Source organism: Saccoglossus kowalevskii, chromosome 9 (assembly GCF_978046115.1).
Source record: "Saccoglossus kowalevskii chromosome 9, keSacKowa6.1, whole genome shotgun sequence".
Taxonomy (NCBI): Eukaryota; Metazoa; Hemichordata; class Enteropneusta; family Harrimaniidae; genus Saccoglossus; species Saccoglossus kowalevskii.
In genome coordinates, this window is record NC_140649.1 from 7184477 (window position 1) to 7199021 (window position 14545).

General features: G+C 32.7%; 1 long non-coding RNA gene across 1 annotated transcript; it reads left to right on the forward strand.

The window, feature by feature from the left end:
• Positions 1–6010: 6010 nt before the first annotated feature.
• LOC144355697 (uncharacterized) lies at positions 6011–10361 on the forward strand. Its single transcript, XR_013421272.2, has 4 exons — positions 6011–6146; positions 8601–8682; positions 9238–9289; positions 10134–10361. It is a non-coding gene; the product is annotated as an uncharacterized LOC144355697 (long non-coding RNA).
• Positions 10362–14545: the final 4184 nt, after the last annotated feature.

Here is a 14545-nt window from a genome sequence, read left to right on the forward strand (position 1 = left end):
CAGCAAAAGCGCATGATGGGAAAAGTATGGCAGTGGGGGAAACTATGGCAACACCGATAGTAAATTTATTTGTAGAGTAATTTATTGAGTTTGTCGCATTTAATGCGGGTATAACGTAAGCTACTGACCTCTGATGAATATGAATCGTACAGGAAAATAAACTTAGACAAACTGATACCCAAGTGTGTGTGTAACTTCTAAACCCTCAGTTTCTGCTAAACGGTTCGGACCATTATCTCATATCAAGGTATTGTTTCAAAATGTACAATCGTTGCCATGGTAACAAGATTAAGGTGGATTTTTTCATATTTATTCTTGTGTAAAATTTTACATCTTTCCATTCGTCATCCTTTGGCCTCAAATTTTTCCCGCCAAAACATTTGTAAATTTTTCTATAACTTCCTTGTTAATTTCTTTGTTAAGTTTGGGTTCTGTCTGATCAGAGAGAAAAAATAAATATTTGTACAGTTTACACTCCCTTTTTTTATTTGTATACTTCTTTAAAACTGGAGTCAATTATACACATTTCTTTGATGTGCTCAGTAATTTAATAATAACAAGTAAGAGAGACATGCCTAAAAATTGAGTAGTTATCAAAATAGAATGATCACATTTAGCCACGTTGGATTGAATAAATGAAGAATATTAACTTCATAATGAACGAAATGAAACAAAACGTCAATCATCTCTTTCGATAAACGTGCACGCTTTCTATTGTTTCAAAATTAAAAATATACAATTGTTACCATGGTAACAAGATTAAGGGGGATTATTTTCATATTTATTCTTGTGTCAAATTTTACATCTTTCCATTCGTCATCCTTTGGCCTTAATTTTTTCCCGCCAAAACTTTTGCCAATTTTTTTATTTTTATATGTCAGATGACCCTTCATCAAGACAAAAAAATCCTGTTTTGTGAAAAAAATAGACAAATGTCGCAGTGCATCAATAGGAACATGACGACGATGAAACATTTCATTTCAATCAAAATTTGACAATTGATGCTGGAGACCCCAACAGCACACTTTTAACTTGATCTTCAACATAAAATTCAGGCTTTGTAACGTCTTCCTGGTCTGAGTAGTAGTCATCCTCAAGAAGTTTATGCGAATAATTTTACTTAAAATTTTCGATGAATTCACTGAATACACAGTGACCATTTCAATGAAACAAAAATTGCTAATTAAATTACGTCGGGCAGGGGCTCTACTGTAAACAACGCAAACTGATAAATATAACAACTCCCGAATAACAAGTTGTATATTTTATGAATTATTTAGATAGTGTAAACAAATAAAAGTGCCCCCTCGAGAAAGTACCGATTAACCGTGATATTGGTGAGTCATTTTGTTAACAAATATGAAATTAAGAGATCTAAAAAAATAGTTTTGACCTGTATCATATTTTTGGAGTAAAATGTGCGTCTAATGAATTTTCTGAATTAATGAATTGATTTGCAAATACCCATTAATGAGAATATTGCGAAGAACATGTTTTTATAGATTTGTCTCACTTCATTATTTGTTTCATTTGTTTCTCTTTGCATTTGAGTCTAATTCAAACTTAGTAAAGCGAAAGTGCATGATGGGTATAATATGGCAATGGGGAAATCTGGCAGCACCGACAATAAATTTATTTATATAGTTATTTCTAGAGTTTGTCATATTTCAGGCGAATATAACGTAAGCTACTGACCTCTGATAAATATGAATCGTACAGAAAAATAAACTTGGATTAAACGGTTTGAAACATCATCTCATGTCAGGGTAGAACCAGTCTCAAAACATAAAATTTGTACCCGCCAGTTTGCCAGTCGTAAATTTTAATTTAAGCGATTATATGGTCAGCGCACACATACTTCTATCATCCCTCTCGATAAACCTGCACGCTTTATATTGATTCAATAGTTACAAATGCACATTTTTTTCCGTGGTAAAATATTTCTGGTTACTTTTTTTCACATTTGTGTTTGTGTGAAATTTTACATGTTTCCATTTGAAAATAAACTTGGATTAAACAGCTCGAAACATCATTTCATGTCAGGGTAGAACCAGTCTCAAACATAAAATTTGTACCAGCCAGTTTGCCAGTCGTAAATTTTATTTTAAGCGATTATATGGTCAGCGCACACATACTTCTATCATCCCTCTCGATAAACCTGCACGCTTTATATTGATTCAATAGTTACAAATGCACATTTTTTTTCGTGGTAAAATATTTCTGGTTACTTTTTTTCATACTTGTGCTAGTGTGAAATTTTACATGTTTCCATTTGAAAATAAACTATAAAGTATTAAATCCATATATAACTAAAAAAATATTGGCTATAACGTTATGCTCGCTGTTTGTATTCATATTTACATTTGAAAACATGAATGACAAGATGTCATCAAAAGAATTGGGCATAAATATGAAAATTATTATATCTTGCATTTGTACAAGTTTAAATACAATTGGTCAAGTGTGTCAGAGAAACGAGTAGAACTAATGAAAAAATAAAATAATATGGCTGACTGGCATTATAAACAACGCAATGTGTATCAGCATCCTAACTGGTAAATTGGTGAAATGGATCAACACATTTTAACATTCGTGGTTTTCAGGACATAAATGGCTGTAAGCAAAGTTACGAGAATGTACAAACCATTATATTTTGCTTTTGCATCAAATGTAAACAAAATGCTTGGCTAAATAACACCGCAAATTATTGTGTTATGATGGAAATTTTGCTTTTCTGACAACATGGAATCTAATAAAATTCGATCAGTTCAAAGTCTTAACGTAATTTTTATTCTAAACTAATTGTTTAAAGTGGTCGAGTTAATTAAATCTTTGCAGTGTAAATCATAATCACCATATATAACTAAACAATACTGGCAGTATTCACAGTATTCTCCATTTTCTCCCTAGTGATAGCCTCCTAACCAGTTATTCCAAATTTAGATTTTCATATTAGCAGGGTGTAGGAAACAGAACAGAGCACACATTTCTGCTTATTTTTTTATTTGTCACGATGACCCTTCGTCAAGACAAAAAATGGTCTGTTTTGTGAAAAAATATAAAGATAGACAAATGCCGCATGGCGAAAATGAAATATTTCATTTCCATCAACATTTGACAGTCAATGCTAGAGCACACCTTCAACTAGATCTTCAACATAAAATTCAGGCTTTGTAACGTCTTCCTGGTCTGAGTAGTAGTCATCCTCAAGAAGTTTATGCGAATAATTTTACTTAAAATTTTCGATGAATTCACTGAATACACAGTGACCATTTCAATGAAACAAAAATTGCTAATTAAATTACGTCGGGCAGGGGCTCTACTGTAAACAACGCAAACTGATAAATATAACAACTCCCGAATAACAAGTTGTATATTTTATGAATTATTTAGATAGTGTAAACAAATAAAAGTGCCCCCTCGAGAAAGTACCGATTAACCGTGATATTGGTGAGTCATTTTGTTAACAAATATGAAATTAAGAGATCTAAAAAAATAGTTTTGACCTGTATCATATTTTTGGAGTAAAATGTGCGTCTAATGAATTTTCTGAATTAATGAATTGATTTGCAAATACCCATTAATGAGAATATTGCGAAGAACATGTTTTTATAGATTTGTCTCACTTCATTATTTGTTTCATTTGTTTCTCTTTGCATTTGAGTCTAATTCAAACTTAGTAAAGCGAAAGTGCATGATGGGTATAATATGGCAATGGGGAAATCTGGCAGCACCGACAATAAATTTATTTATATAGTTATTTCTAGAGTTTGTCATATTTCAGGCGAATATAACGTAAGCTACTGACCTCTGATAAATATGAATCGTACAGAAAAATAAACTTGGATTAAACGGTTTGAAACATCATCTCATGTCAGGGTAGAACCAGTCTCAAAACATAAAATTTGTACCCGCCAGTTTGCCAGTCGTAAATTTTAATTTAAGCGATTATATGGTCAGCGCACACATACTTCTATCATCCCTCTCGATAAACCTGCACGCTTTATATTGATTCAATAGTTACAAATGCACATTTTTTTCCGTGGTAAAATATTTCTGGTTACTTTTTTTCACATTTGTGTTTGTGTGAAATTTTACATGTTTCCATTTGAAAATAAACTTGGATTAAACAGCTCGAAACATCATTTCATGTCAGGGTAGAACCAGTCTCAAACATAAAATTTGTACCAGCCAGTTTGCCAGTCGTAAATTTTATTTTAAGCGATTATATGGTCAGCGCACACATACTTCTATCATCCCTCTCGATAAACCTGCACGCTTTATATTGATTCAATAGTTACAAATGCACAATTTTTTTCGTGGTAAAATATTTCTGGTTACTTTTTTTCATACTTGTGCTAGTGTGAAATTTTACATGTTTCCATTTGAAAATAAACTATAAAGTATTAAATCCATATATAACTAAAAAAATATTGGCTATAACGTTATGCTCGCTGTTTGTATTCATATTTACATTTGAAAACATGAATGACAAGATGTCATCAAAAGAATTGGGCATAAATATGAAAATTATTATATCTTGCATTTGTACAAGTTTAAATACAATTGGTCAAGTGTGTCAGAGAAACGAGTAGAACTAATGAAAAAATAAAATAATATGGCTGACTGGCATTATAAACAACGCAATGTGTATCAGCATCCTAACTGGTAAATTGGTGAAATGGATCAACACATTTTAACATTCGTGGTTTTCAGGACATAAATGGCTGTAAGCAAAGTTACGAGAATGTACAAACCATTATATTTTGCTTTTGCATCAAATGTAAACAAAATGCTTGGCTAAATAACACCGCAAATTATTGTGTTATGATGGAAATTTTGCTTTTCTGACAACATGGAATCTAATAAAATTCGATCAGTTCAAAGTCTTAACGTAATTTTTATTCTAAACTAATTGTTTAAAGTGGTCGAGTTAATTAAATCTTTGCAGTGTAAATCATAATCACCATATATAACTAAACAATACTGGCAGTATTCACAGTATTCTCCATTTTCTCCCTAGTGATAGCCTCCTAACCAGTTATTCCAAATTTAGATTTTCATATTAGCAGGGTGTAGGAAACAGAACAGAGCACACATTTCTGCTTATTTTTTTATTTGTCACGATGACCCTTCGTCAAGACAAAAAATGGTCTGTTTTGTGAAAAAATATAAAGATAGACAAATGCCGCATGGCGAAAATGAAATATTTCATTTCCATCAACATTTGACAGTCAATGCTAGAGCACACCTTCAACTAGATCTTCAACATAAAATTCAGGCTTTGTATCGTCTTCCTCGTATGAGTAGTAGTCATCCCCAAGAAGAGTATGCAAATAATTTACTTGAAATTTGTGATGAATTTACTGAATACACAGAGACCACATTTCATTGAATACAAAAAATGCTAATTATATTACGTCGGCCCTACTGTAAACAACGCAAACTGATAAATATAACAACTCCCGAATACCAAGATGTATATGTTATGAATTATATAGACAGTGTTAAACAATTAAAGTGCCCCCGCCCCCCGCCGAGAAAACAAAGATGAACTGTGATATCGGTGAATTTGAAACAAAGTGATATAAAAAATAGTTTTGATCAACGTTTACCTATATCATATTTTTGTCATAAAATGTACGTCTAAATATTTTTTTGAATTAATGAATTGATTTGTAAGTACCCATTAACGTGCACATTGCGAGGAAGGTGTTTTTTTATAGATTTGTCTCACTTCACCTTTTTTCCATTTGTTTCACAGTAAATTATTCATGTTTGTGATGCTTTCATACTAACAAAAATACTTGTAGGGATCATAAGAAGGGCGTACTAGTTAATGCCCAATGACATGAATAAGTTCAGACTCGTTCCAAGTATTGTCATGACAACAAAATCAGTTCATACAATAATTTGAATAGACAACTTTAATTTTTAGGATTACGTCATACTTTAACTTTAAGTATTTAAGTATGCCAAGCCATAGTGTGAGAGTGAGATATCTTGATGAATACTTTAGTAATTATAACACGACTAGGTACGAACAAGGATACTATGACGTAGCTAATGACGTACTCGGGTGATACTATAAAATAGCACGAAATTCTTCTGATAGACCATTGGTTTCTCACATATTCGTGTAACCGGTAAGTAATTGTTTTCTTTCCTGATTATTTTCCCTGAATGTTAGCTTGTGATTTGTCGTCAAAATTGTTAATCATGCATTTTGCAGGATAACATAACATGAAATAGTCTAGGATGTTGTAAATATCGGTGTAATTGTTGTTTTCAATATAGTAGCCTGCTAATAACATTTTTTAATTATATGGAGCAATTATGAATAGAAAATCTTGCTTGCTGTTTCTTTTCAGGTACTTTGTTTTGTGTAGTGGGATTTTTCAGACAGTTACATCGTTTTGGAACGATTTGTTGATACTCGTACTGGTGATAATGTTCGTACAGTTTTTGAAGCCTTAAAATAACAATCGTAAAATTTTACTGAAACTTTATCCCAATATATAGAAACAAAAAACTACCGACCATCCCTGACTTGTTCAGAAAATTTAATGCGTTGAAGGATCGCCCGTTATGTTTTGTCGAGGACAATTTACTGCATTTTGGCCATGAGATTATTTTATTATACACTCTCACATCTGAGAATAATCTCAACTTGTAAGCCGGATAAAAACATCGATGTTTGAAACCACTCTCCCAAATCACCCCCCCCCCAATTAATATTTTGGCGATGGTAACCCATTCCTTGCCCAGTCCACAAAACTAACGATTCGTATAAGGGCTGGTAGTTGCACCGTTTCTGTGTGTGTGTGTGTGTGTGTGTGTGTGTGTGTGTGTGTTACATCGCACTATCTATCAATAGCGTTATGCTCTTTAGTGTAATAAACAATTTAGCGCGAAAAGGAGATTTGCTCAACCATTGACTGAACCTAGTTCCAATTTCCCATTTTGTTAGCTCAGCTCCCCTGTTATCCCACCAAAAGCATTCATATTAGTGACTTTTCCTGCAGCCCAATGTTTATTCAAGTGGGATTGATTTTATTGTTAGCTCGCAAATATAGTTTTTTTTTACCAGAATTGATTCTTTTGTGCAAATATTAATCTTTGATATTATATTGAGATGTGTGTTTTATTTTTCTACATACTTTTGGTAAAAATGTTTTAGTGATCATTTGTGGTAAAACAAATGCGGTAAGCAGTGCGTCTGTCTGTTGTGGCGGGGTGATGGCTGTTTGAATCCCGCCTTTCATAATGTAATATGTCTTTATTATATATTACACTCTATGAAAACCGACAGAAATATTCCATATTCACAACAACAACAAAACTTGGAATAGTTCTTTTTCAGCTAAACTAATTTCTGGACAAATCCTATCATTTCACATTAACCGAAAAGCAACATTTTTTGGCTGGTTAACGCTATTTTATTATTTTTTATTATTTATTTATTTATTTATTTATTTATTTATCTGTTAATTTGTATTTCGTATTCAATTAAATTGTGTGCTAGTAGATGAGTTTGTTATTGGATGTATGTTATCATATACATATAATTGTCATGCACACTTGTATTATATGTATATAATGCATTATATACTTATTATTTTGCCAAACATTTTATTTACACACAATTTTCCTATAGGCTCGGACATATTACCATTAACGGTTGTTGTTGAGAAAAAAATAACTTCTGTATTTCACGTTTTTTGAGGCTAAAATTTGCGTGACGCGCTCAGTGGAGTTGATATCTGACCTAATCTTCTTATATTCTTCTTTATCTGTGATAAATATTTATATCATTGTTACATTGTGCTAGTCAGTTTTAAAATACCAAATAGTCATATGACATACTGACTCCACTGTGAGAGTAAAATCACCGGTAAATATTGGAGGCAAATTATAATTTCAATAATACAAACCTGTAAACAAGCCCAACATTCAACTTGATAGATTTACATCTGATGTATCAAATTGATGTAATGGTTCTCAACTCTCTCTCGCGCAATACAATTTGTAATTATCCGCAAAAACAATATAATTTATGTGAATCTTATGGCAAAATATATTCGCCTTTATGTGAAACGACACCGGGGATAAAACGCACGTGTTCCACGAATTTAAAGTGAGTATTTGGAATTTGAAATCTAAACTTACCTGATGGCGCCGCATGCCCTCCGTCTATGCTGAGACAGCGCGTCCTGGGAAAATATATTAGAAGCAAAATTTTACAGAAATAAGTAATGAGCTATCTTTTATTATATACAATTAAAGTGTTTTGTTTGACAATTATTGAAAAGTATATGCACTTAGGTGATAGGTGCTCCCAATCAGTTACCATATGATTTAGGTACTCACTTCATGAATGGTAAAGTTACTGTGTAATGTGAGACTGTAAACATGGTATGTGTCCGCGGAATCATCAATTTGAAATAAATTGATGAGCACGTGTAAGTTTTTTGACATGTGCTAGATTGTTAGAATTGTTGTACTAGTAGTTAAATTGATAGCTTTCTATCATTACTAGTTATTCTAAAACTACTGTATTATCTGAATTACTGTAATAGCAATGTTATCGTTATTTTCAGTATTTTCAACGATCATAAGTCAAATTGGTATCAACAGGGTTGTACAATGGCAAATAACATTATGTATATGGCTTTGGCATTGGTAAGTTTTCAGTACAGACATTTAGCGAGCTTGTGGCTTATATACTGATCATTTTCTTGGGAAAATATCAAGTCTGTTTTTATGATGTTGGGAAGATCTAATTCCGGTGATTGGCAATGAATTAAAAACATGTGTTAAAAGTCCGAAATGCCTCACATGTGCCATTGACAATGTTTTAACACCGCCTGTTTAATGTCAGTTGCTGATATACACAATGCCCCAATCATTGCGTTGAAAAAATAACTGTTTATATAGTTAATGCTTTGTTTACAAAATAACATCGAGTGACACAAATACCCATTAATGTTGTGGCATTTATCCAGCATCACACCACAGTACAGAATAGTAAATGCAAGTTGATATACGAGAATCATAATAACTATTTGTTGTGTTGGAAATGTTCTATCATGTCAAATTCGGAATTCAAGGGAAACAGTGAAAGGATAATCGATTTACACGTTATCAGGGCAGAAAGGTTGATGCAACATTCAATTAAGCCTGCTATAATCTGAAAATACGTTAATTATAATCATTCCTTTATATTTATATATTCAGATGCTGCTCAGTGTGGTTATAATCAATGCGGAAGAAGCTGTCCGTGCGCCATGTAAGTATAATCCTACTGCGAATATGTCAGAATATATTATAATGGGGAAAACATGCACTTCTGAAAAAATGACTAAAAATTAAAAATACTTAATTTACTTTTCAGGCATGCACATTTCCTTAATTCTTTTGTAATACTTAATACACATGTAATACTTAATACGCATAAATTTGTGAATGTGTGTTTGGACAGATGGGCATCAATTTAGTACAATACAAATATGTGAATACATAAATAGTGACACGATTGCACACTGGTCAATCTGGTCATACTCAACGCAACACATGAACTATGTGAAACCATACTTTATTATGTACAAACAAATAATTAAGTGCTAAACGTGGCCTCCATCGCGCACCAACATATGTGGAAACCCTGTCAGTAATTGATGAATGCGATGACAACATGCAATACACACACCACAGCGAAGTCGGCATTGATTACTGAAAGCCCAGGCCTAACTAGTGTGAGTGTATTTAGTACCTGGAATATTTAGTACATGGAATTCATGCTGTGCCGTATTTTAACCCTACCTTTTCAAAACCAACTATTTGAATTAATTGAGGATAGCGACAGGGACAATCCGTCACCATGCATAATTATCATCTTGAGCAGGATGTTTAACTTGTATGAGTGACATCATTTTACGTATACCATGGACTTGCCCCTTAATGACTTGTGTTCTGTAGTTGGGTATTATTTTCATTTCAAAATTTGGTTTCATTTTTGGAAAATGTAGGAAATAATTCAGGAAAGATTAAAACAACTCCAATATGTGACATTGATCATACTTAATAGTATAATGCCCGGTTTTGACGATGACACTATTTTGTTCAATTTACAGTGCCCAAGGCTTACTACAACCCAAAGCGTTGTTATAGAAAGGATAGGGGATATTACAGCTGTGCTAATGATAGTAACTGTATCACCGGATCAGATATCTGCAACGGTTCCAATCAGTGCAACGATGGCAGCGATGAGGTGGACTGTCCCAAAAAATAAGCAATGCATAGAATCTGAAATAAATTGTTATCTATGATCATTGTCGTAATCAATAAACATGATAAACATACATATATCTGACTTGTCTCATAAATCTTTGGTGTACATGGTCGAAACAGTTTTACGTGCGGTCCAATATTATTTTCACTTTTATTGCCTCCCCTCTTCTCAGTCCCAAAAATACAAATATGCGAGCCACAAAATATTACTAGACGTATGCAACACTGGGAAATTGGGAAATACTATCCCAACAACTGACATCTTTCATTTTCAGACAGTAACAATATAATAAAAATGATTTCACTGTCATGAAAGTATTACCCACTTATGAACAATAGAGTTACTGGTGGTGGACAAAAACATAACGTGTTCGAGCTGAGTGCTATCAATAACTCAAAATCATACAGTTGCAATCCTAACCTGTACGTATATTCATAATCATTACTTCTATTATCGATCAATCCTTTACCCTAAATACGATGTTCAATACCAATAATGCAAATGTAAATTTCGACATGAACCATGGACAATAACAATTTATTTTATTGTCTTTTACGTGTAGTCCTCTGTAGGGGTTTCCCGCTACGATTACCAGGATTGAATCCTCTGTTCTAGCCGCGTGACATACATTTTCTATCCACTTTAAATCTATTTGTAGCTGTTTTGAAGTGAATGTAGCTCGTTTTCTATGACGGGTATGGGACCGGGTGTGCCTTATACTGAGAACAGGACGACAAGGCATAATTATACTTAGACCATCAGAAGTAACCATAAACTGCAATATATATTTCGATGCAGTGTTTACACGCCATTGAAGCGTAACGCGTTCTTGTTGACATAATTTTTTGCGGTGTTAAACTCATTAAATATGTTAACGTAATGTTATTCAATGATCAACTCATTAAATATGTTGACGTAATGTTTTTCAATGATCAACTCATTAAATATGTTGACGTAATGTTATTCAATGATCAACTCATTAAATATGTTGACGTAATGTTATTCAATGATCAACTCATTAAATATGTTGACGTAATGTTATTCAATGATCTACTCATTAAATATGTTGACGTAATGTTATTCAATGAATAACTCATTAAATATGTTGACGTAATGTTATTCAATGATCAACTCATTAAATATGTTGACGTAGTTATAGCATATGGAGAAGATGACAGTGTCAAATAGTCATGCAATATTTCAAAAAGATATTTAACATTCGGATACTTCATAGTTGCCTGAGAAATGCCCATAAGGGGTCGAATAATTGACCTTTATAAATTGCCTGGATTTTGAAATGGTTACTTTCAAACAGAAACTAAATTAATATTGGTAGAATCTACAAGCTCACATTACGTTGCTGTTTAAAGAGTGTGGCTCCATCACAAATGTGATGACATTCGTCAAGCATTCATTCAAACGGTCCATCTGTGGCAAAATAGAATTGCAATCTGCAATCACGAATGCTCCTGTTGATATGCTTAGTATCAAACAACACAAGTTCCCTGGTTTTAAATCATAGTTCGCAACCCCGTGCGTCAACGCCGTATTTTCGAGAACGTTTTTCTTTACCTTGATTACCACAAGAACCGAAGTTAAATCACGATCCAAGTTTGTATAAATCGCTAATTTCCGATTTCAAAATAAAATAAATTTTATTATACATTCATGAAAAATACAATATATTTTCAAATACATTTACAAAGCCAATTTATAGGAAGTCATTCTGCTCTGAAAATGAAATCGGCAGTACATTATCAGTTAAACCCATACTAAATTATGCTAAAGAAGCAACAAGAAATATATAATGGATGAATTTCAATTTATTGATTGTAAGGTTACAATGGATGTAGTTGCTGCATCATTAGTCTTTATCATTGCAAAATAAGTACCCTAACGTGACAACATTACAGATACTTTATATCCTATAATTCAAAACGAAGGCAACGTTCATTCTTTGAATAAGCAAGAATGTAAGTCACAGGTAATTATACTATACACAATCAAAGTTAATTTATAAATGACACAAAACCAATGTGACAGATAGACATGTGTTCTTTTGTTGATGTGCAAAACTATAATGTTAAATTGTTGAGAAGGCAATGTCGCTCTCAACGCCGAACAATATGGCTTGATACATTGCTTGACACATTAGCTACCTCAAGTGTTTACATTTTGTATAATTTAGTTATTGTCTATGGTCATGTCGAAATTTTCAATTGCATTGTGGTTATTGAGCATCGTATTTATGGTAAAACTATTAATCCATAATAGAAGTAATGTTTATGAATATACGTACAGGTTAGGATTGCTAACTGTATGATTTTGTGTCTGAGTCATTGTTAGCACTCAGCTCGAATACATTTTGTCTCTGTGCACCATTGACCTCTAACGTAAAAAATGCAAAAACATCGTGGATTGCACATTTTTGTAACTCTATTGCTCATAAGAAGTGGGTTAAAAATAAAAACAATGCAATATTGGTACTGTCTGAAAATGAAAGATGTTAGTTTTGCATTGAACTATATTTTTGTGCATAATAAACTATGGTTTCACATAGTTCATGTGTTGTGGTGTATATGTCATATTGACAATTGTGCATTAATGTCTCTATTTACATATGCATATAATTGTATATAAATATTTAGTGTTACACGAATAGTATAATTTTAAACTGGCTATGAACCCGCACATGATTATTGGGTGTTTAGGGTAATATTTGACCTGACCCTATGACATTGTGGCAGTCTCAAACAATATGTGTAATTAGTATTACATGTTCATACCCTTATATAATCTCTAAATGAAAAACATGTGCATGCCTGAAAAGTATGTTGGGGTTTTTTAGTCACTTTTTAGTAGTGCATGTTGTCCGCATTAAATTATATTCTTATATCTTCTCAGTAGGATTAACCTTACATGGCCCGCGAGCCGCTTTTTCCTTCTGAGCACTGACTATAAACGTACAGAGGAGCATCTGAATATAGAAAGGTATAAATATAATTAACGTATGTTTATGATTATAGCAGGCTTAATTCAATGATTTGAATGTTGCAAAAAGCATCTAGCTCTGCCCTGATAACGTGTAAATTGATGATGTTCTTACTGTTTCTTCTGACTTCCGAATTTGACATGATAGAACATTTCCAACACAACAAATAGTTATTATGATTCTCGTATATCAACTTGCATTTACTATTCTGTACTGCGGTGTGATGCATACCAATAACTAGGGTATATTTGTTTTCTATTTGTGACATTCGAGGTTATTTTGTAAACAAAACATTATCCATAAAGAAGATATTTCGTCACCAAAATAAAGAGAGGGCCTGGAGCATTGTGTACATCTGAAACGGATAATTTTAGTGCATTGTGCATTGACACATTTCAGACATTTTAACATGTTTTTAAGTGATTGCCAATCACCGGTATAATCTTGCCAAAATCAGAGAAATTACATTAAAGAAACTTGATATTCAGGCAAGGAAAACTTACCTGTCATTTACCTGACATGCTGTTGCGTCAACAGCTACGTCATATTATCCTTGTTCGTACCTAGTCGTGTTATAGTTACTAAAATAGTCATCCGGATATCGCACCATGTCACATTTCAAACAAAGTTTAACATTTATGTTATCAATTCATGTGGGGTGGAAAAAGAGGAAAAATAAAAAAAGACAAATAGTAATCAACAATTTTGAAAACGGGGGACTACAGATGGTGGATGCTGAGGCAGAGGTAAAGGCACTGCATTGCTCCTGGATAGATATGTTTAGTAAATGAAGAAACGAAACGTAGGTAACTATCGTTGAGTGTTATTTCCATGACTTTGGGGCCTGTAATCTGGTTTTAAAATACGATTGATACAGGGCGGGTATGAATTACATAACGAAAACTCTACCAGTTTGGGAAATGTTGAATAGTTGGTCTGAATTAAATTAGAAAAATTAACATTTAGAGCAAAGGTTTGAAACGATTAGCAAACAAATATTGTGGGGTAATAAATACATAAAACGTAGGGGCAAATCGTTATTTTATAAAGAGTGGATCAGTTCTGGACTCATTTGTATTTATGAAGTATTTCAAGATGGTGACTTTATAAGTGGATTTCCTATTAAATAAACTTGCAAATAAAAGGGAATGTATTAAATAATACAGTGAATTAAAAAGGGCAACTCCCATGCAATTATGAATTATGTGACATTATGAAAACAAATAAATATGCAAGTAACAACAAATTAAAAAAAACACAAA